The sequence below is a fragment of the Alexandromys fortis genome, unplaced genomic scaffold (assembly GCF_014885135.2).
Source record: "Alexandromys fortis isolate MF-2015 unplaced genomic scaffold, M_Fortis_MF-2015_v1.1 scaffold_358, whole genome shotgun sequence".
Lineage (NCBI taxonomy): Eukaryota > Metazoa > Chordata > Mammalia > Rodentia > Cricetidae > Alexandromys > Alexandromys fortis.
The window spans coordinates 368,130-389,612 of NW_026068229.1; the positions used below are offsets into that span (position 1 = coordinate 368,130).

The 21,483-nt window shown below is 38.8% G+C and overlaps 2 long non-coding RNA genes across 3 annotated transcripts in view; both read left to right on the forward strand.

The window, feature by feature from the left end:
* Window positions 1–15,818, forward strand: part of LOC126493711 (uncharacterized) — a 255,197-nt gene extending 239,379 nt beyond the window's left edge. For both annotated transcript variants that reach the window (XR_007589859.1, XR_007589860.1), the window contains 4 exons: window positions 11,686–11,809; window positions 14,978–15,103; window positions 15,209–15,253; window positions 15,740–15,818. This is a non-coding gene — a long non-coding RNA (uncharacterized lncRNA). The remainder of the gene's footprint in view (window positions 1–11,685; window positions 11,810–14,977; window positions 15,104–15,208; window positions 15,254–15,739) is intronic.
* Window positions 15,819–18,786: 2,968 nt separating this feature from the next.
* Window positions 18,787–21,483, forward strand: part of LOC126493712 (uncharacterized) — a 76,971-nt gene continuing 74,274 nt past the window's right edge. Inside the window, exons 1-2 of the long non-coding RNA XR_007589862.1 lie at window positions 18,787–18,858; window positions 19,902–21,139. This is a non-coding gene — a long non-coding RNA (uncharacterized lncRNA). The remainder of the gene's footprint in view (window positions 18,859–19,901; window positions 21,140–21,483) is intronic.

Below are 21,483 nucleotides of genomic sequence, written 5' to 3' on the forward strand. Positions count from 1 at the left end.
GTGTGTTTTTTTTTTTTTTTTTTTTTTTTTTTTTTTTTTTTTAGCATGCCAAGCCCTCCTTTTCTTACTAGTCCATGTCATACTGCCTGAGACCAAACTCTTATCATGACTCACCTATATGATTAGGGTAGCCTTCCAAATTTCTTCCTGAACTCTATTCTCATATGCCCCACATCTGTGCTCCTTATGTTTTTAACTGGAAGGTCTTTCCAAAAGTTCTTATTGCAGAAATCCCCAGATGTTTTTCAGTGACCAGCTCTCAGCGTGGGATAGACAAGGTCACCTCTACTCATCATCTCTTACCTTGTGCCTCAGTTTCCTAAGGTTCTGGCCATTTTGAAGGTCTCCATACTGCCTTATATCTAATGGTTTCCACCCAGATTTCCAAATCCAGACAAAGAGCTGATGTCAAATCATCACTGATATTTGGGGAGAATTGTGGATAAAGTTTTGCCACTAATGCCTCATTATGACCTATATTTAGGCACTTCAAACCCTCCAGTATCTACTCTATGTAGAAAAGCACAGGGGATCAAAGAATGGAGGTTTTTCACAGCAGCGTGCCTGACTTCTCTGAGCTAATATTGATTGAGGGAGATGAATTAATGGAAGGAATGATCCCTGTGACCTTCTGAGAAACAAATACATCAGGCATAGGAACAGTAAATGCAAAAACCTTGTAGCTGGGGTGTGTTTTGGTTAAGGAGGCACAACTGGCAATGAAAATCAGGCAAAGGGAGAATGGAGACGAGGCTGGTGTTGGGATTAAGAGTGAGGCCAGATCATATAAGGATGTATGGACCCTGCTAAGGCCTTTTGATAGTATTCTAAAATAGGAAATGCTAAGTAAAATAACATATTATATAAAGCAAACTATTATGCAAGACTGTGGAGGGCCAAGTCCTATTCTCACTTGCTTTTGTGGTAGAGAATAAATGAATTCTTCAGAACATGGAGCATCACATTTTTAATTATGAGATATTTTCACTTCTGTAGCAAAACTTGATGTGCAACAATAGATTAGCCCGCTGTTTTACCTTTTGCAGTGAGGAGATACATTTAAGCCAAATGAAATGATCGCTTTTGGAAAAATCAATTTCTTATCAAATCTCTCAAAATGAAAAAGGCTCACAATTTTTGCAACTTCTTGGAAAACACTCTCCTGTTGGTAGTGGCTTTGATCGTGCAGTAACTCATATTTCAAATCAAATCACTGCAATGGCACATTCTATTTATTTTCTTAACACTTTTTATCTGACTACATAGACTATATTTGTGATTTAAATTAGCTTAAAAATTCACAGTAAAGTCTTGACGGAGGCAATGAAATAAAAATCATAAAACTACCCAATTGTTCTCAGAATGGGAAGGAACTTTTTAAAGGATGAGATAATTCTTATACTGTAGAAATGCATTGGTTTACAGCTCACATATGTCTTGCGATTGAATGAGAATTGTAAAAGTATAAAAATATGCAGGCACACACACAGACACATATATACTTAACAGTCTTTTTAAAAATAAAATTGGAATTTTAAAATCATGATCATGTTTAGGAGTTAATCTATGTGAGCCCTGAATGTGAGACCCAGGGTTCCGGGGATCTCAGTAGTGTCGTAGCCCGTCCAATCAAAGTTAGTACTTACCCCCTTCCCTTTTTGGTATGTCACCAATTCCAGTGTCTGTGCATCTATATGAATTTCAGAAAAGCAAATGCACAATGGGCTTGAATGGAATGGATGTTTTTTTTTTGCTGTGATATGATTTGGATACAGTTGGGTGTCTTCCTAGGCATTATGGGCTGAAATTTAAACCATACCATGAGAGATTACAGAGAAAGAAACTTCATTTTCCTATAGTATTTGTTACATGGTCCTGGGGAGGGCTTTCAGAAATAATTAGGATTAGACTAAGCTATCAGGGTTGAGCTCCATGATTTTAATATTGTTTGCTTTATCTATCTATCTATCTATCTATCTATCCATCCATCTATCATCTATCTATCTATCTATCTATCTATCTATCTATCTATCTATCATCTATCTATCTTTCTATTGAATTTTTGAGACAGGGTTTCACTATGTAACTTTGGAGTCTGTCCTGGAACTAGCTCTTGTAGACCAGGCTGGTGTCGAACTCACAGAGCTCCACCTGTCTCTGCCTCCCGAGTGCTGGGATTAAAGGCGTGCGCCACCACCACCTGGCTAAATATTGCTAGCTTTATGAGAAGATGGAGAAAGAGCAGCACCTGTCCCTGCCATGTGCTGTGTTTTGCTTGATACTATGTCAACAAGAAAACGATCACCTGAAGCAAGCCCTGGACCAGAACTCTAAGTTAAGTCAACACTTTTTCCTTTATGATTTAGCAAGAGAAAACTGACTATTGTAATGAATATGAATTTATTCTTAATTACTGAAAGTATTACACAGCTAATATGTAAGGCTACCTTATGATTGGCCCATAACAACTCTCAGCTGCATAAATCCTTAGCACATAATTGGGAGGTGCATTTAGAACCCACTGGTGGCACAAACTTGAGCCCATGCTCATGTTTCTAAGTCCTCTAAACCTCTTATACAATTCAGGGAGAGGTGGTAGGCAGGTTCTTCTGTGTGGTTGGTTAGAAGTAATCACATCAGAGAAGGAGGGGATAAGCCAGAATAGGAATTTAGAAATCAGGACTGGAAGAGACGGCCCAGCACTTAGGAGAATTAACTGCTCTTCCAGAGGTCCTGAGTTCAATTTCCAGCAACCACATGGTGGCTCCACAACCATCTATAACGAGTTCTGGTGCCCTCTTCTGGTGTTTAAGCAAATTATGTAGACAGAATATCATATACATCATAAATAGATGAATCTTTTTAAAAAAAAAGAACTCAGAAGACCATGTTCTAAAGAGATCGTCTTTTTTACCTTTACCACATGTGGGCGTCGAGTTATTCAACTTGGTGTTTTGTAAAAGGAGAATCGATCTTTATGTGTAAAGTCACGTGTGCACTAAAGCATTTCCAAGACTTTTCAGAACTTCACTTGAATTCTAATAAGATAAATGAGATCTTTGTATGAAAACAGATAAAAAAGGAATTAAATGAAGATGCTCTTCACCCTATTCGTTTCTGAGTTTAACAGGACCCACAGAGTCCAGAAACGCCCTTTGCCGAGGACTTTTTGCTGGCATTTTTTTGTTGTTGTTGTTCAAGTCACTTCAGAATAATCAAAGACTTACTGTTAGAGAAGTCAGAATGGCTTGTGTAATGTCACTCACACCATCTGCTTAGAGTAATGGCTTTTGAATGGGGCAGTTAATTTGGTTGTAGAGGAAGTCAGAGTAAATAAGACTTATACTCAGTATACTTTGTTACGGCCTAGATACCTGCTCAAGCTATGCACAATGATCCTAGGGTTTCCAAACCCTTAGTTTTTTAGCTGTTAATTTGTCCTCAGGCCAAAATAAGCCTCCCTAGATGCTTTAGATGTATCTACTCCTCTTGGGAACCACTTTGTTCTGCCTTTAAAGTGCCCAGGAGAACTGGAGAACAAAAATTATTTTGAGATAGTGGTAGATAGGACCTGTTTGGAAAGTATTAGTTTTTTAAATTTGTTTTGTTTTAAAACTATGAGTAAACTTTTTCTTATGTAAGTTTTTTCTTCATTTAAAGAAAAATCAAGAAAAACAACAACACACACAAATGTTTTAGGAGAAGACAATAAAAGTAAGGATCTAGGGCAAGGGAAATATACTTGTTGGGAAAAATGCTTGGCACCAATGCATGAGTTTGATGCCTGGAATGCACTGTAAAAAAGCCTGGAATAGTGGTGCAAGGCTGTAACCACTGTGCTGAGAGGCAAAAGACAGGTGGATCGCTGGGGCTCCCTGAACAGTCAGCCTGATGTTCTTGGTTCCAGGACAGTGAGAGATGTTGTTATATGAGGTAATTTGGACAATTCCTGAGAAGCAACTCCTCAGGTTGACAACTGACCTCTACACATACACACACGTGATCACATTCAGAAAGATGCCTCCACCCCCCACATCACATGCTCATGATGAATGGACACTAGGAATAGGTGATTCTCTCTCTCTCTCTCTCTCTCTCTCTCTCTCTCTCTCTCTCTCTCTCTCTCTCTGTATGTGTGTATGTCTCTGTGTGTAAATGCAGATAAGAACATGCCATAGCTGGCATGTAGAAGTTAGAGAACTTTTGTAAGCCAGTCAATCCTCTCCTCATTGTTTTAGGCCATGGGTTTCTCTTGCTGTTTTTGTGTACTGCAGGCCTGCTGAAGTCCCTGGTGATGCCTGATTTCTACTTCTCAATTTGCTACAGAAGAGCAAGGACTACTGTGTAAGCCACTACATCCAAATTTTAAAACAAAATAAAGCAACAAAAACAAAAGAAAACAAAAGTTCAGACTTCATGGGCTTTCCCCTGTCTACTTTGGCATGTCTGTTGCCCTTGTTCAGCTCATGTCTAGGTAGTTCTGCTGGTGAGACTTCGTGTGTGTAGCTTCTGATATTACCAGGAGACAATCTCACAATTAATGAAACTGGGCATGAATTTGAAAGAAAACAAAGAGGGGCATATGGGAGCACTTAGAGAAAGAAAAGGGAAGGGAGAAATGACATAATCTCAAAGAGTAGAAACAAGATAAAAAAAAATAAAACATGGGTTCAGGGGTCAAACTCAGGCTGTCAGACTTTCAAGGCAAGTGGTTTGGCCACCTGCACCAACTCACTGGACTCTGGCATGGGACACTGTGATGTGATGGAAGAGTATAAGTAAGAACATATAGAAGCAGCACTGAGGTTAAAGAAAGACACAAGAAATATAGACGTGCTGGAAAGGAAATACTAAACATCTATGAAAGTGTAATTTATTATTTCCTACACTGTGTTAACAGGAGAGCTCATTTTCCATCAAGGAAACTTGGCTCCAGTGCTTAGAGGCTCTGTCATGGAAAGGCTCAAACTTTTCCGTTCTAAATTTTCTAAACAGTGGGTGGTTCTTCTCACATGGTTGGTCCTCTAGAGATGTTCCTGTAAGCACATTTTTCTTACTAGTTAACCCATAGGCCTTGGAGGTTGCTAACATCGGTCCACTTCTTGAGATGAAGCCCTGGGGTACTGGGGTACCCTGTTGTGTAGGTAGGAGAAATGACAGCAGTTGTCTTTTCACAGGGAGGAAATAATCCTCATCAATTAAATGGAGAGCGTGAGAGGTGCTTGGAGAATTGTTTGTAGCTCTCCTGTGGAGCTTTCTTTGTCAAGTCTCTGGATGTCAAAACTCCAAGGTCCCTTGCCAATTAGAGTCTGCACTCTCCACTAAGGCAAAGTAAAAGTCTAAATCGCGCCTCTAATTACAAATAAAAAGCATAGATTTCAAATTCAGACTTGGACTCCCTACCCTCTACTCTTACTTTTGGCTCTAGGGAAACGGATTGGAAAGTAAACGACACCACAGAGAGCAGCCCCCACCCTTTAACTAGCTAATGAGCTGCGTTTCCATGATCTCCCCGTCTTTATTTCCTGACAAGTACCACAGTTGGCATCTGCAGGCAGGTAGAGAGCTAGACTCTGGGCCGAGCGCGTCTCTGGAGTGTGCATGGTTGCAGCTGCTGCCTGTTTGGAATGCCTTGCCATTCTGCTCATCTGGGAGCCTGGATGGTCAGTGATGGGTCAGAAAACTAAACTATTGCTTTGCTCAAAACACAAGGAGACCTCGGAGTTTGAAAGTAAAACTGGGTTTGGATTTCTGCTTTGCCTCCTTATTGTTGGTACCCTAAGAAGGCTGCTTGTCTCCTCAGTCCTTATGCTAGAGATGGGAGGCAGATGATGGTGGTGTATGAGATGGGACTTCTACACAATGGCTACATCATCCGAGACAGTGCCAATCACCTGGAGGTGATGGTAGCTATTTTATAATTTTGGCATTGATTAATAAAATATTGGGGGCATAACCTTGACTTTTTTCTTAGTGTTTAAATTCATCTGAGGTTCACACAAAGCTTCATGCTTGATTTAGACCCTTAAGGACTCAGGGATTTGAAATATATGATTTTACTTTGTCTTCAAACTATTTGCAAGCAAATTTTCAGAGAAGGCATTAAATTGCTTTTTTTTTTTTTTTTTTTGAGCACTTGTTACCTCCAAGGTCATCTTCTCATCTTACCTCCTTTTGTTCACTTTTTATTAGGGGGAACTGAATTTCATGGTATTTTAATTTTCTCTGCACTCTTACAGCTACTAAATTAGAGGATGGGAATTTCTTTGGTTGTATTCACCATGTCAGGATTCAATGCAAATCTGCACCAATCCCTCCCTCACTGCCACACACACACCCGGCTGACAACTTCTCCCCTTCTTCAGATCTTTTTAACCAAGTCCAGTTGGCACTCAGAGAACCTAAATATTGATAAATATGTTCTCCCCGTCCATTGACTACATGGTAATTGCATAAAGTCATTTACAAATTCTTTAAGTTAGCATTTGTCCCTTGTAGCTGCTTTATAGCTGGAATTTTGTCTAGAGATGTTTTTTAATAGGTCAAGTCTCATTTCATATAAATACCTGCAATCTATCAGAAAAACTTCCAAGAAGAATTATACCAAAGATCCTTCGCATTAATTTGTTTCTGATTTTACAACCATGTAACATGTTTTTCCCGTAGCAGTAAACATGTAAAGATGGCCGTTTCTATTTGGGCTCCAAGAAACAAAATGCAATTAACAAGAAATCAATTTGGGGTAACCAAATATTGGCAAATTACAAACCTGTGTGGCTTGAGTGAGAAATGTCCCCTGTGGGCACAGGCATTTGAACACGTGATCTCTAGCTGATGGTGGTGTTTGGGAAGGGAATGGAACCTATAGGAAGTAGAGCCATACTGGAAGAAGCCTGTCACTGGAGCAGGATCTGAGGTTTCCTAGCCTCACCCATACTTTATGTTTTCTCTCTCTCTCTCTCTCTCTCTCTCTCTCTCTCTCTCTCTCTCTCTGTCTCTCTCTTCCTCTGTTTTCCATGTTTGGATAAAGTATGATCTCTTTGCATCCTGCTCTTATGGTCATGCTTTCCCTGGCTGTTCCCAAGCCTTTCCTGTCATGATGGACTGCATCCCCCTGGGACATTAAGCCAAAATTATCCCATTCCTCATTAAATTGCTTTTGGAGCAAGCTGCCCACTCCTTGACACTTCAGCAACAGAAAAGCAACTGATATAAGGCTAAATTCAAACCACTGTCTATTTCCATGTGATTTAATCTAGCTTTTACATTATGACTACTGGCTATTTGACAGTGCTGTGTGTGGATCCTTCAGGCCTTGTACACACTCAGGTGTATGCTGTACTTTTCAGCCATATTACCAACCTTACATTTAAACTATTATTTTTATTACGGGTATGTATGTGGTTGAGTACATGTATGTACAAGAACACAGCTGTCTATGAAGACCAGAATATGTCATTAGATCTCTGGAGCTGGAGTTACAGGCAGGTGTGTTCTTGGAACCCAAACTTGGGGCCTCTGAAGGATGAAAACACAATCTTAACAACTGCTAAGCTGTCTCTCCAGACCCTCTAACCTCACGTTTTTAAAGTGACTGAACAACATTAAGGACCTAGTCAAGTTTGGTGGTGCACCCTTGTAGTACAAGCTCTTTCTTGGGAGGCGGAGGTAGGAAGTCTGCCATGAGTTCAAGGCCAGTGTGGTTTATGTAGGGAATTCTAGGCCAGGTCAAGCTATGAAGTAAGACCTGAGCTTGCAGGGGTGGTGGGCTCCTAAGGTAAGTTGTGGATGAGATAGGCAGTAGATATGATCTAAATGTGTTATATTCATGTGTGAAATTACCAAAAAAATTAACATTTTTAAGCGAAACAAAATAAAGTGCTCAGGAGGAAAAAGCAACAACAGTATGTCATATACATGAAAAATGTTATAAAATTAAATTTCAGTGTCGTAAATAAAGGATATTGGAAGATGGTCACTATTATTTGTTCACAATTCTCTACAGCTACTGTCATACTCCAATGACAAGGGTAAATGGCTACAGCAGAGGTTTTATGGTCTGAAAACTCAAAAATTCACTGTGTTTTGACAGAAAGAGCTTGTTGACTCCTGGTTTAAAATTAGAAAGTTGTCTTCCTATTTTATGAGTTTTTATATACCTTTTATTGTTGTTTTAGGAAAGAGGGTCTCGTAATAAGTTCAGGCCGGCCTTGAACTCATGATTCTCCATTCCAAACTTTCTGAGTTCTGAGATTTCAGGTGGACAGCATCATGTCTGACTTACACACTGTGTGTATGTATCACATTTTATGTGCATGGGTGTGTGTGCATGTGCATGAGAAATTGATATTGTCTGTTTTTCTCAATCTCTCTCCATCTTATGTTTTGAGACATGGTCTCTTACTGAGCCCGCAGCTCACCAGTTTGACTAGACTGGTTGGTGATCCTCCATCTCTGCCTCCCCTTAGCTGGGTTTCTGTAATGTGCTACCATGCTTCATAGTTATATAAGTGCTGGCATTGAACTGAGGTCCTCATGCATGTGTGAAGGTCCTTCCATGACTGAGCAACATCTACAGCCCTTGGATTATTATATTTTTTTGAGTATTTAAACATATTCCATGTTACTATTTGCTTGCCTAAGATCACAATAATAGTAACAGTTTAAATTTCACATGTATTTTTCACCAAGACCAACAATTTAAACTTAGTTCAATGAAAAATATTTAAAGAATGTTCATGCTGAAAGAAATTTAAAGATTCGCAGTTATTTTTTCCTTCCATCTGTCCAATAAAGATTTATGTAGACCAGGGAAGATTCCAAGTAATTTCTGGATTGTTTGTAATATAATAAGTCCAGGAAAAGGTAGACTCATGAATGGCTGGTATCTAAAAATAGGTTAAGTCCAAGGTATTGAGGCATTGATTTTCTTTTTTTTTTTCATTTTTAATTAGAAAAATTCACTTTTCATTGTACATACCAACCCCAATTCCCCTTCCCTTTCCTTCTGCCCTCACCTCCTCCCTTCCCACCACCCCTATCCAATCGTCAGAGGGGGTAAGGCCTTCCTTGGGGAGTCAACAAGGTCTGGCACACCCACTTGAGGCAGGACCAAGCTCCTTTCCTGTATCAAGGTTGAGCAAGGTATGCCACTATAGAGAGCAGGCTCCAAAAAGCCAGTTCATGCAATAGGGATAGGTCCTGGTGCCACTTCCAGGGCCCCCTCCCCAATAGATCAAGCCACAAAACTCTCACCAACATTCAGAGGGCCTAGTTTAGTTTCATGCATGTTCCTCAGCTGTCTGTCCATAGTCCATGAACTCCCGCTAGCTTGGGTCATTTGTCTCTATGGTTTTCCCGATCATGCTCTTGACCCCCCCTTGTTCATATGCCCTCTCCTTTCTCTCTTCAATTGAACTTCAGGAGCTCAGCCCAGTGCTTGAGCCATTGATATTTACACTCACACACAGAACTTTACAGAGTGGTGGTCCTTCTTCTAAGTTAGTTGATGGATGGTTTGAAGTTTATTATACAGATCTGAAAAGACATATCAAGCACAAAATACAAACTATTAAATAACTGTCATAAGCCAGTGATAGTTCTTAGTTGCTTTTCAACTAATTTCTGCATGAGTGATACTTTGTAAGTGACAGCTGTCCTTGCTATATTACTAGTAGAAAACAGGCGCACTGAAAGGTTAGGTAGAGAAAGAATGGGTAGAGTAAATGACGGATACTAGAAACAGCAGCAGAAAGGTAACCTCTGATCATTTTATAGTCAACGCTGGTTATCCTTCATGTTTATTTATTTTATGTGTATAATTGTTTTGCCTGCATGCAGGTCTGTGTACCACGTGCACCCCTGTTGCCCACCAAGGTCACAAGAGTGTGTGAGATTCTCTGGAACTGGAGTATTATATAGAGACAGTTGTGAGCTGCTCTGTGGATACTGGGAACTGAACCTGGATCCTCTGTAAGAGCAAAAAGAGCTCTTAAACACTGAATCATCTCTGCAGTTCTGGTCATCCTTATTTTATTTAAAGTGAATCAGATTGCTATAAAAATCAGATTGTGATAAAGCAGAACACCTTAAGAAGCCTTTTAATTTAGTATAATAGTTAGCATATGAAACTAGACAGGGTACTATGCCAGATCTTCTATGTAGACATACCTCGGCATCAACAATTAGTATCTGTATTGATCTCATTTCCTCGTCAAGAGTTTTCACTTAACACTAGGGTTCAAGTGGATTCAAAGAGTGGGGCTGCATGCATCCTTATAAAGTAACGACTTAGAAAACTGTAAACGTTTTCTAAAATAATAATTTCTCCTAAAATAACACCACCTGGCTACAAATAGAAGCCACGCGTTTGAAATCCATTGCTGTGTTTCCTGTCCTTTTCTCCTCCTTGTAATTTATTTGTTGAAGAAACCAGGATGAACTGCAGGATTTTTCATTTTGTGAATTCTGCTGATTTTACTATACTGCTATCATTTTACATGCTCCTCTGAGACCTGTATTTATTCTCAAAGGCATTTGGATTAAAGGAGTTGATCAAATTCAGGTTCAGTTTTAGGGCAGGGATATTTCATGGGAGCCTCTCCGCCCCCAGAGTAACCTGAGCGCCTTTTGTTGTTCAGGGGATTGATGGTTGTCTAGAGCCCTCACTTCATTAGTGTGGCACTGTAATTCTTCTGTTTCCCCTTTTTATGAATTAAAAACGTGTGTGGTGAGAAACGTCCCTTCATCAGCTGTTTGCTTAGCTCAGGTAGACCTTGAAGAAGGAAGTCAGCATAGCATTTGCATCCAGCTCTCACAGTGGTTTGCTCTTTTCCTTTTGCCTGTGTGTATCACTGTGAACTTTCTGAGTTATATGTTTTTGGAGTGTCAACATATCGCAGTTACTATACGTACTGTTGCTCAAAATGTTTCTTTTTTGGTCCGGTATGATTTAGCTACAATATTTTAAACATATTTTTGAATATATTTAGCTTCCTTCCATGTGTTATGAGAGTTTCTTTGTGTGACTTTAAGGAATAAGTGATTTTTTTTCCTTTCAAGTATTTTATCACTGTGCACACCATAAAATAAGTGCTCATGTTTTCGAAAAATAAAAAGAGAAATGAGGTGAGAATTATCACACCCATCCCAGTTTTGTTTACTTTGCTGTGACAAAACACCGTAACAAGAAGCAGTCTGTGGGAGAGAGTGTTTGACTTAGCCCACATTTCCAGACTAGGGGGAAGCCGAGGCAGCAGAAACCCAAAGCAGCAACATCCCCAGTCACGAGCAGGAACAATAGATTAATGTAGACATGCTTGCACTCAGCTCATTTCTTTTCATAAGGTCTGGGACCAGGACTGAAGAGATGGCTCAGTGGCTAGGAACTGCACCTGAAAAGGGCCAGGGTTCTGTCCCCAGCACCTATGTCGGTCGGCTCACAAATGCTTATAACTCTAGCTTTAGGGGATCTCACACCTTCTCCTGACCTTCTTAGTCACCTGCACATCAGTGTACAAACACATTAATAAAATAAATAATGTCTTAAAAATAAAACCCAGGATTTAAATTCGGGGAACGATGATACCCCCTTTTAAATTGGGTCTTCCCATAACAGTTAGCTATCCAGACAAATGTACAGGCCAATCTAATCTACACAATTTCTCATTGTAATTATCTTTCCAGGTGTTTCTGTATTGTGTCAGGTTGGTGATTGAAACTTACCTTCACAGACCCTTCTTGAGTCCTGCGATCGGTACACCCTGCTTTCTGCTTGCTCCTCCCCCTCACCATTTTCATCTTATTGAAGGTAACTCAGTGAGTTTTCTGAAACCACCAGGTTTAAGAGAAAATGGATGTGTTCCTGTTGTTGATAACTGATTGAAAAGGCTTGTTTGCTTTAATTCTAGCACGGACAAGATTACAGTTTGCAGAACTGCTCTAGAATAGCCATTTCCCTAATAGTATTCCTTAGCTTTGGATCACCTATAAATGGATTTCTTGTTCAAACAAATTTGGATAATTTGTCTGTAATTTTTGAGTATCACAAGGCTTGCTGGCTAAAAGACTATAAATGAATTTAAATTGGTCTGATTGTACAATTTCTCAGTCTGCGAGGCCATGAAATTCTTACCTGTCTTGTGTCTCTAGAGTACAATGAGCTCTTGGTCCAGCCAGCATCCAGGTATTTTCTCATTGTGAAAGTTTAATCATCGTGCCAGAACGGGTCAGAAGTCAGAATTGCCCCTCCCCTGCCTCATGTGAGACCCGTTTTCTCTAGATCTTCCTCCACTTCTTAACTGGGAACATGTTGATCTCAGGTCTCAGTTTGAATGGGCCTTTGTGTTAGTGTCAGTTTCTAATGAGGCATAGAGACAGGTGGGGCTGGTTTTATCAAAGCAAATAAAAATGTCCTTGTAGGAAGGTTAATGCGTAGTGGAGTATTTTATATGATTGCTTTCAAATATTGAGAGTTTGGTGCTACCCAAACCCAAGAGTGACGCTCAAGAGCAGTCACAGTGGAAATGGGAGAATGAACTTGGTCCTTATCATCCAGGAAGAGTTTGTCTTTGGTACAGATACTTTGTATCACTAGGGCTTTTGGTTCATGGGCCTGAGAGTTTATACGGACTAGTTCTAACACCATCGGGGTTACTCTCAGTAAATCATATTCTTCCTCGGGCCACAACTTCTTTATGTGCAAAATTATAATGTTTCACTGTTAACTAGAAAATCCCCACGGTCTCCTTTCATTCCAATTCAGTGATCTTTATGAAACATGATTTAAAAGCTCCCTGTTTCTTCTTCCATTTACAAATGAAGAAACAAACTGAAAAATTTCCCTCCTTTTTAAGTGTGTTTGTGCTCCCAAGAATCATTCTAGATTAATGTATGGGTCCGCGTCTTCCGGAAAAGATTGCTAATATACTTGGTGGAAACAACATAGTGTTGGGGGAAGAACCACTGGCAAAGAGCTGAAAACTACAGGAAAGATGCAACAGAGGTCTAAGGAAACAAATCAATTCGGGATAATGAGTATCATCAGAGTAATAGAGCAGAGATTTTGAATGCTCAAAGTTCTTACTATTTCAGTGAGTTGTAAAAAAATAACACAAGAGTAGGCAACAGGAGAGAGAAGACAGCAGAGGCTGGGCCAAGTAGAGCACTGGAGACTGCTTTTTGCACTGCGAGAAGAACCTTATGGGCAGACTGGGGCATCACTTTCAGATTTTTGCTTTCAATTCTCAGCATGTTCTTTTCCTAACCTTTTTCTTTTTAATTGCATCCTCATTTTCTCTAAGCCAGCAGCTTCAGAACTTCTGCCTTCCTGGTTTCATGCAGACAATTTGCAAATAGAGCATGTCAGGGGTCCTAGGTGGCAGAGACTTTTTAAAAAAAAAGTTAACTCTGATTCCGTGACAAAATGTCTGTCCCCACAGCAGCACTTAGTCATGGTCTCAGACAAAGTGGCTTCATTAAGCCATCTGGTCGTGATGCTGCTCAAAGAAAGGCTTTAAAGTGACTCAGACATGTTGACTAGCCATCAGCAATCAACAGTGAATGATCCTAATGTACACTTCGGGTGAAGAGCACCCTACAGCTTGAGGGTATACAAGTAGTGGTGCTAACAGAGTGACTGATTTTAATTTTCTTGCAAAACTATTGGGTGAAGCAGCTATAGGCGCTGTCCACTTTTAGTATTAAGGAATTTGCAATTCCAATGTGGTGTTCTCCAATGTGGATCTGCAATTGCAAGCTTCCTATTTTCCTTGTGCTTGTCAGACCCTCGGGGCTCTGTTCTGCCACACTGTTGGCTTCATCAATTTCCATGGTAATTTATAGAATCGGTTCACTTTATGTCACCACAGGTTACAAATGAAAACGGAAAACAATTTGCTGTTAAGAAATCTGTCTGAAATAAAATGCAGATCACACATCAAACAAACTCAAGATATTTTAAAGGATCAATGTAGTAATTACAGGGGGTTGAGTTACAGTACATTTTTTATTTTTCTAAACAGTTTATCCCCTCCCTTCTTCTCTCTTTCCTTCCCTCAAAGAGTATTCAATATTCAAATTAAAATATCTTTTGGAAAATGAGTGTACCTCCTTCAGTTTGCTCAACCAGTTGTGTCAGTGAACTATGGTGGGAGTGGGGGGCTTTGCAATTATTTCTACAGGTCTGAAAACACTTCTGTATACACCAAACATTTTTAATAGGACCAATAAATTGTTAATATACTACCGGACCATCATTGATTTAAGACTTAGGATTTCTTTAGAACTGGAATGGGATCATGGAAAGCCTTCCCTGCCATGCACTTAGCACAGTTTCCCAAAGCACCACCTGTGTCAAAGAGTTTTTTTTTTTCTGTCAGATGGAAGAGGTTCCTGCCTGCAGATACAAATCATCTCTCTCTCCAGCATGTAGAATTAATTGCTCATTAACTGACTCTATATGGGTTGCTAAAATGATTCATTTTTGGAAATTTTATTAATGGTCACCTCATGGATTTCCAGAAATGCAAAATCTTTTGCTTATAAGCACATATTTAGTGTTTGAAGAAAAACTCCATAGCGTGTTCACCCAGTTTCTTAAAAACCTGTAACCATAACAAAATAAGTAGTTAGAATGTGAGGAGGTAAGGTCTGGATTTCCTTAGAATTAATTGCATTTTTTTCTTTCTTTTATTTTATTTTCGGACAGGATCTCATGTACCCATGCTTGAGTAAATTCTTTGTCTCACAAAGGAAGACCTTGAACTTTGGATCCTATGCATCCACATCCTAAATCCTGGGGTTATAATACTTATCCGCAATGTTTTGTGGGTAGAGTAAATTTTGGATACCAAATTCCCCAAATAAATTGACTGCACTATTGTAATTGCCTACAACTATGAAAAGAATATATATATATTCTTATATATATATAATGCACACACATCCCACATATATTTTGTTGTTATTTTTGAGACAGGTTTCTCAGTGGAGCCCTGGCTGTCCTTGAATTCTCTTTGTATATCAGGCTGGCATCAAACTCAGAGACTCACCTTCCTCTGTTTTCTGAGTCCTAGGATCAAAGGCATGTACCACCATACCCAGCGTAAGTTTTAGATATAGTATTCATTCCTTCAGAGAATTATTACCAAGGCAAATGTGTATTATTTGCACTTTAACTCACTTGTATTTTGTCTTCTGTATTTTTCAGAGATATCATTTACTAAAAGAAATGTTTCACAGTTGAAATTGACAGGTATTTTTTTTTGTCCCTTGTTCGATCATTTTGCATTAGGCAAGCAAATTGTGATATTTAGTATATAATATTGCTAAGTAAATTTATAATACAAGCTTTTTGGTGCTTGAGTTTAAACAATAACCAGATTAGTGACCACCAAAATGTGGTTCCTGTAGATGAGCCACACTGGTATCAAGTGTTTTCAATTTTAACTGCTGGTATTTTTTTTTTTCAGTGTTTCTACCTGAGATACAAATTCAAGCATGTATTTTTTTACCTGGTAGATAATAATGTATACAAAATGAATAATGTTTGTAAAAAGCAAAACTCAGAAAATGAAGATTTTTTCATTGTCTATAAAATCCAGACTCATTGATCAGAGAGCACAAAGCATTCCGTCAAAAGCAAAATAATTTCTTCTCTGTATCTTTTGCCAGCTAAACCTGGTCTCTGGATCTGGCCTCTGGTCTCACAACACCTGGTGTTTTTATTTTTTGTATATAGGTGTTCTGCCTACATGTAAGTCTGTATGAGGACGTTGATCCCCCAGAGCTGGAGTTACAGACAATGTGAGTTGGTATGTGGGTGTTGGGAATTGAATCTGGGTCCTCTAGAAGAAGAGCCAGTGCTCGTAACCACTGAGCTATCTCTCCAGCCCCAATGACAAACAAAAACACCCTTTTTCTTTTTCTGGGTGACTTCCCTCATTTTAAACATTGTATCCTCTTTGTGTTATAATTCGCATTGTCTTTTCTTTCCTACTCCTTTTCTTTTAATGTGTTCTGCATACTTTGAGCTGGGTGAGCTGGTTTGTGACTTTTGTCCTTTTCCTGAGACCTTTATTGCATCAGACACTTCACATTGTGAGGCTGTCTAACATCATTTTGTTTCTTTTACATTTAGTCCTTTTTGTGTACTCTCAGAGAGAGTGCCCTCCCGAGGTAGAGCACATACTCTTGCTTGTTTCCTCATGGATTTATGTATTAATGTTTATGATTATCTCTGTTATTTGTCTTGAGCTGATTATCATTTGTTGTTTAGTCAGATAGTCCTCACTGATCTGTTGAGGAGGCGTTCCTTTTGACACTGAGAATAAGTATGTTTCCCATTTCTGGAACCCACATTCAACACCTTTGCTTTGTTTTACTCTCTTCATCCTGAGACCAAGATATTGCAGCATATGTAGTAATATAGTAAGCTTGGAAGCCAGGCTCTGGTAGCCTCTTCCCTTTATTTAATCTATATAAAATATATTTATGATATATATATAATATTTTATATTATTTTTTAAGTTATAATTTATAACATAATGACATTATTTCCTACCTTCCTTTTCCTCCCTCCAAACATTCCCATGTACTTTTTTTTGCTCTCTTTCCAGTACATGCCCCCTTTCTTTAATTGTTTTGTGTGTATGTGTGTGTATACTCCAACCACCACTTTACTAAAGCAACATAATCCTTAACTATAATCTAAATATGAATCCTTATACCCTTTTTCTAGGAAACTTCTCTTTGCCACAGAGACCAATATAGAAAACTACTACTGATCAAAATGTAGAGTTCTGGATCCCAGACCCAAGTAATAGATGTATAAAATAACTCCTGCCTCCAAGGTTCAGAGAAGTAAGAGTTAGAAGGACAGAACGTTTGTTCTGAGATTGTGTTTCCTAGAACTATCAGTAGCTACACCCATAAAGTCTCACCAGCATCACTGCTTATACATAAACTGAAGAAGGAGGATGCCAATAGACACGTTACCATGGGAGGGGAAAAGTACATGATGCCTCAACCCCAGAAAAAGAACTATGGGCACCAAGGAATGCTGGGAGAAAGAGAAATAGTCTTTCCTAGGGAAGCCGCACCAACTGGCTATCTAATATCTTATGATTAGTCCTGAAAATGTGCATGCAGTCATTCTACAGAATGAGCAGCTTGTGGTTATGTATTTAGCCTTTTTCTTTTATACATTTTGGTCATCTGGAGTTTGTTGGGGCTTCCCATGTGTTTTATACCAACTTTATGAGCTTATGTAAGTAGACTGGTGAGATTGGTGAGATTTGATTAGAATTATGCTTAGAATTGATAATGTTTCAGTGTTTATTCTTCTGATTTACAGAAACTAGTACATTTCTTCGTTGATTTAGGTATCCATCAATCAATATCTCCTCAAAGGTTTAGCAATTTTGGTGTGTGAGTATTTTATAGGATTTGTTACTACCAATACCTTTAAATTTCATTTTCAGTTGTCCACTGTTAGCAAAGATAATCAATTTTCTTAAAAAAATACTGACCTCATATTATACCACTAGGTTAATATTTTATGCTCTGAAAAGAAATGAGAGTATTAATTTTTATTTCTAGTGTTTTTCCATTGTTACTTGGGATTTCATAAACAAAATGTCTGAAACAAATGGACATAGATTTTTAGTTTTGTGAGGAATGGTAGATAGTTCTTGTCTTCAGTCGAGCAGCCACTGGTGAAACCTTCATGTTTCAATGAGTAACTCCACACCCACATTCTCCTGCATGGCCCTGGTTAATCTAGGAGGTTCACAAAACAGAAACAAAACCAAAAAGATTTGATCGTAGGAAACAGACCTATGGGAAGGGAGAGGTGGCACAGGGTTAGGTAGAGGAATGTGACCAGAATGTACTATGAGAATATATGAAATTGTCAGAACAAATTGATTAAAAATAAAACAATAAAAATGCTCTTAGTGAGTGTGTAGTCAGTACACTACACCTTTTTTTTTAAGAATAAGAAACTTACCTTAAAATATTCATTATTATTTACATTACTTAATTTTCTTTGTGCCTGCTTTACTCCCCAGTTTTTGAGGTAGATTAAAACAATAAATAAACATTCACTGTTTGTCTCAAAATATTCACACAGCACACAGTAATTTGCTTTTTAATAAATTCCTGAGATTTATCTCCTCTAGGGAATAGGTAGTTGAGGAGTGGTGTTGAGTTTCAGAAAGGGCGTGGCAGGCATGATAGCTACAGCCCTCACTGGGATACCTGGAGCAGCCCCCATCCTGGTGTCCTGGAAGCTGTTTTTTATTTTCCCATTTTCTGCTGTTGTTTGTATCCTGAGATATACACATGACGGAACTTCGCTTTCAGTTTGTGAAGAAATTTTGTTGTTGACTTAAGGCGTATGTAATTTTGCTATTTTGTCTGTCTACCCCTAGAATCTGATTCGAAGTTGCGTTTCTTGTAATGCTTCAAAAAGCATAAAGATACACCGGGCAAATTGCTCTCTTGTTTATAAAGTAAGTTTGAAGTGTTATTTCTTTCTGTATGCAGGCGTACACTTGTTTCCATCAACTCTGTTCTGAAATCTTAGAGTCATCACTAATTAAAAACAGAAAAATTGTGTTTTCATTTTTTTGTTTTTTTAATTTGGTGCTGGGGAGACAGCTGAGTGGTTAAAGTGCTTTCTATTGAAGCATGAGGACCTGCAATTGGTCCTCCAGTACTCGGAGAAAAGACCAGATGGGAAGACAAACCTGTACCCTAGCACTGGAAGGAGTCTGGGGGTTCCCAGAACCTCACTGCAAGCTGGTCTGGCTAACATGGCAAGCTTCCGGTTCAGTGGAGGACTCTACGTTCAATCAGGTGAAGAACAATTGAGTAACCCAGCTGAAATCTACCCATTATTCCACGTGCGCATGTGTGGAATTATTAATTTTAAATTAAATTGGAAAGGCTTAATCCAGAGTAAATAGGGCATTTTGGCTGAAAAACTATTACTATTATTATTAGCATACTGTTAATTACTGTTCAATTTTTCTGATAGCTGATGGCTTTGGTAAAATTATTTATGCACCAGGGACGTCATCAGAAGAGAGAAATTATTTTATCCTCTATTTTCATGGATTTCTTTTGTTTGTAAAAAAGATTTTCTTAAATCTCTCTGTCTTATGAAAAGAGTCATTGTGTATTAAGAACCGATCACTGAGCTGTCAATCTGTCGCTGAGCCCTTTAGATGGAGCACCGTTTACCCTCAGCACCTACAATAATGTTTCCACATATGGAGACACCGGCAAGTGTGTAAAAAGCCGAACCCTTGGTTTTAAAATTTCTGTGTCAAATGTAAGTTTTCTGAGGGTTCTCAAAATAATTTTAATGCCTAATCTCCAAGGTGCTTATCCTTATAAATATGCTACCAATATTGTTTATATTATTTAATAGGTCCAGTTTTATAATAAAACCTGCATAGACTTCAAGCATTATACTGTTTTATATTAATCTGTAAATTCAATGCAGACTAAAAGAGATTACATTTTCCATTTCTAATTTATAATGCCCTTTAAGGATTTTAAAATGAATTATTATTATTATTATTATTATTATTATTATTATTATTATTATTATTTTTGGATTTTCGAGACAGGGTTTCTCCATAGCTTTTGGTTCCTGTCCTGGAACTAGTTCTTGTAGACCAGGCTGGCCTTGAACTCACAGAGATCCACCTACCTCTGCCTTCTGAGTGCTGGGATTAAAGGCGTGTGCCACCACCGCCAAGCTTTAAAATGAATTATTTTTAAGAACTGTAAAAGGGACAATTTGATTATGCTGTACTTAAGATCTGATGTTTGCTCCTTCCTTCTGTGTTTTGAAGGCCCCGTGACACTTGTCCTCTGTTCTTGATCAGCAGGTCTTGCGAGCACCTCATAGTATTATTGTGCTGCATCTGCTGGTGAGGCTGTCTCAGGTGTTTTAACGTCTGAGTCCTTAGCTGAGATCTGGGATGTCCAAACCAACCTGCCTTCATTGCAAGCCCTGCTCTCCTTTGCACTATCAGATAAGTTCCTTTTAATGTGTTTAGAATCAACCTCTTTCAAACATGCCTCATTTCTCCAAGGATTAATAAACACATTCTGGCCCTCTCGTGATTTTCAGCACATGTAAAATACATCACTTCTTTACTTGAGCTTCCTAGAGGGTAATTGTTCATTCACACTCTTCCTATGAAAGGATTACTGCACTAAAATTCGTTGTCTGGTAAGCAGTGTTGCAAAGGCTTTCAATAGCGAAGAAAATGGCTTAAAAGACACGGAGATGATACAATGGTCACAGAGTAAAGTTTTGCTGTGTTATGAAGTCTATTCTTTTATGGAAACACTTGTGTATGGAAAACAGGAATGCCTGTCAGGGCAAAGACAACCCTCTGGCCCGGGATCCTTTGGTATCTGAATTCTGGGGTGCCTATTGTGCAGGTCTGAAATACGAAGGCACATCAAGTGCAGAGGTAGGATCAAGCATCTGGACTGTGATTTATCCAGCTTTTTTTTTTCTGAGTTCAAGCCCTGAACATGTCTAGTGTGATGAACAGAATGAATGAGAGCAAATTGACTTTCATACTCTCACAGGGAGGAGAGTCACGCAAGTGCGGATCCATCACCAGCCATGGCTGTCCTGACAGCATTCATCCACCAGAGCCAGCTTTTGTGTGGGCAATGCCAGGGAAATTTATTTCTCTGAGTGAGTTTACTGCCTACATTCAGGGTGTCTCATCTTTCTGGCAATCAGGATAAATTGTGTCTCTGTAATAACACTGTAGCAAGCTATTCTTTACCATGAGGAGTCAGTAATGACTGTGTCTTACATTTGCATTCATTCTGACAAGATTTACTGGTGCTTGCTGATCTGTAAATTTCAAAATGGCAAACAGCATCAAAGGTCAATGCAGTGATAATATTAATAGCTTTAGGAAAAGGTTGAGAGGCTTGGAAATTCCAGATAATATCCTCGGTAAGAGGGAAATCCATTTAGCGATGGTTGTCCTCATTCTTGCTATTGCTTCTTTCTCTCTGTATAGGGCAGCCATAGCACCCTAGAAAATGAATCAAGCAGCACAAAAGGTCAATAATACGGAATTTTGTTGAGTCACAGGTAATAATTTTCCAGAATCTATACTTTATAAAAAGTGTAGAAAAATCTGGTGAAAGCTATAGGTTTTTCTATATCAAGGTTTGGGTTAAAAACGTGTGTGTGTGTGTGTGTGTGTGTGTGTGTGTGGTATATGTGTGTGTGTGTACTTGTTCATATCTCTGCATATATGTATGTGTGTGCATGTACTCGTGTGTACATGCATACGAAGGCCAAAGGCTGACATATGGTGACTTCCTCAATCATCCTGTGCCTTATTTTCTGAAAAGAATCTCTTACTCAAGTAATACTCAAGTAAGAATACTCAAAAAAACATTTAATTATGAAGAGAAACAGTCACTTGGGCT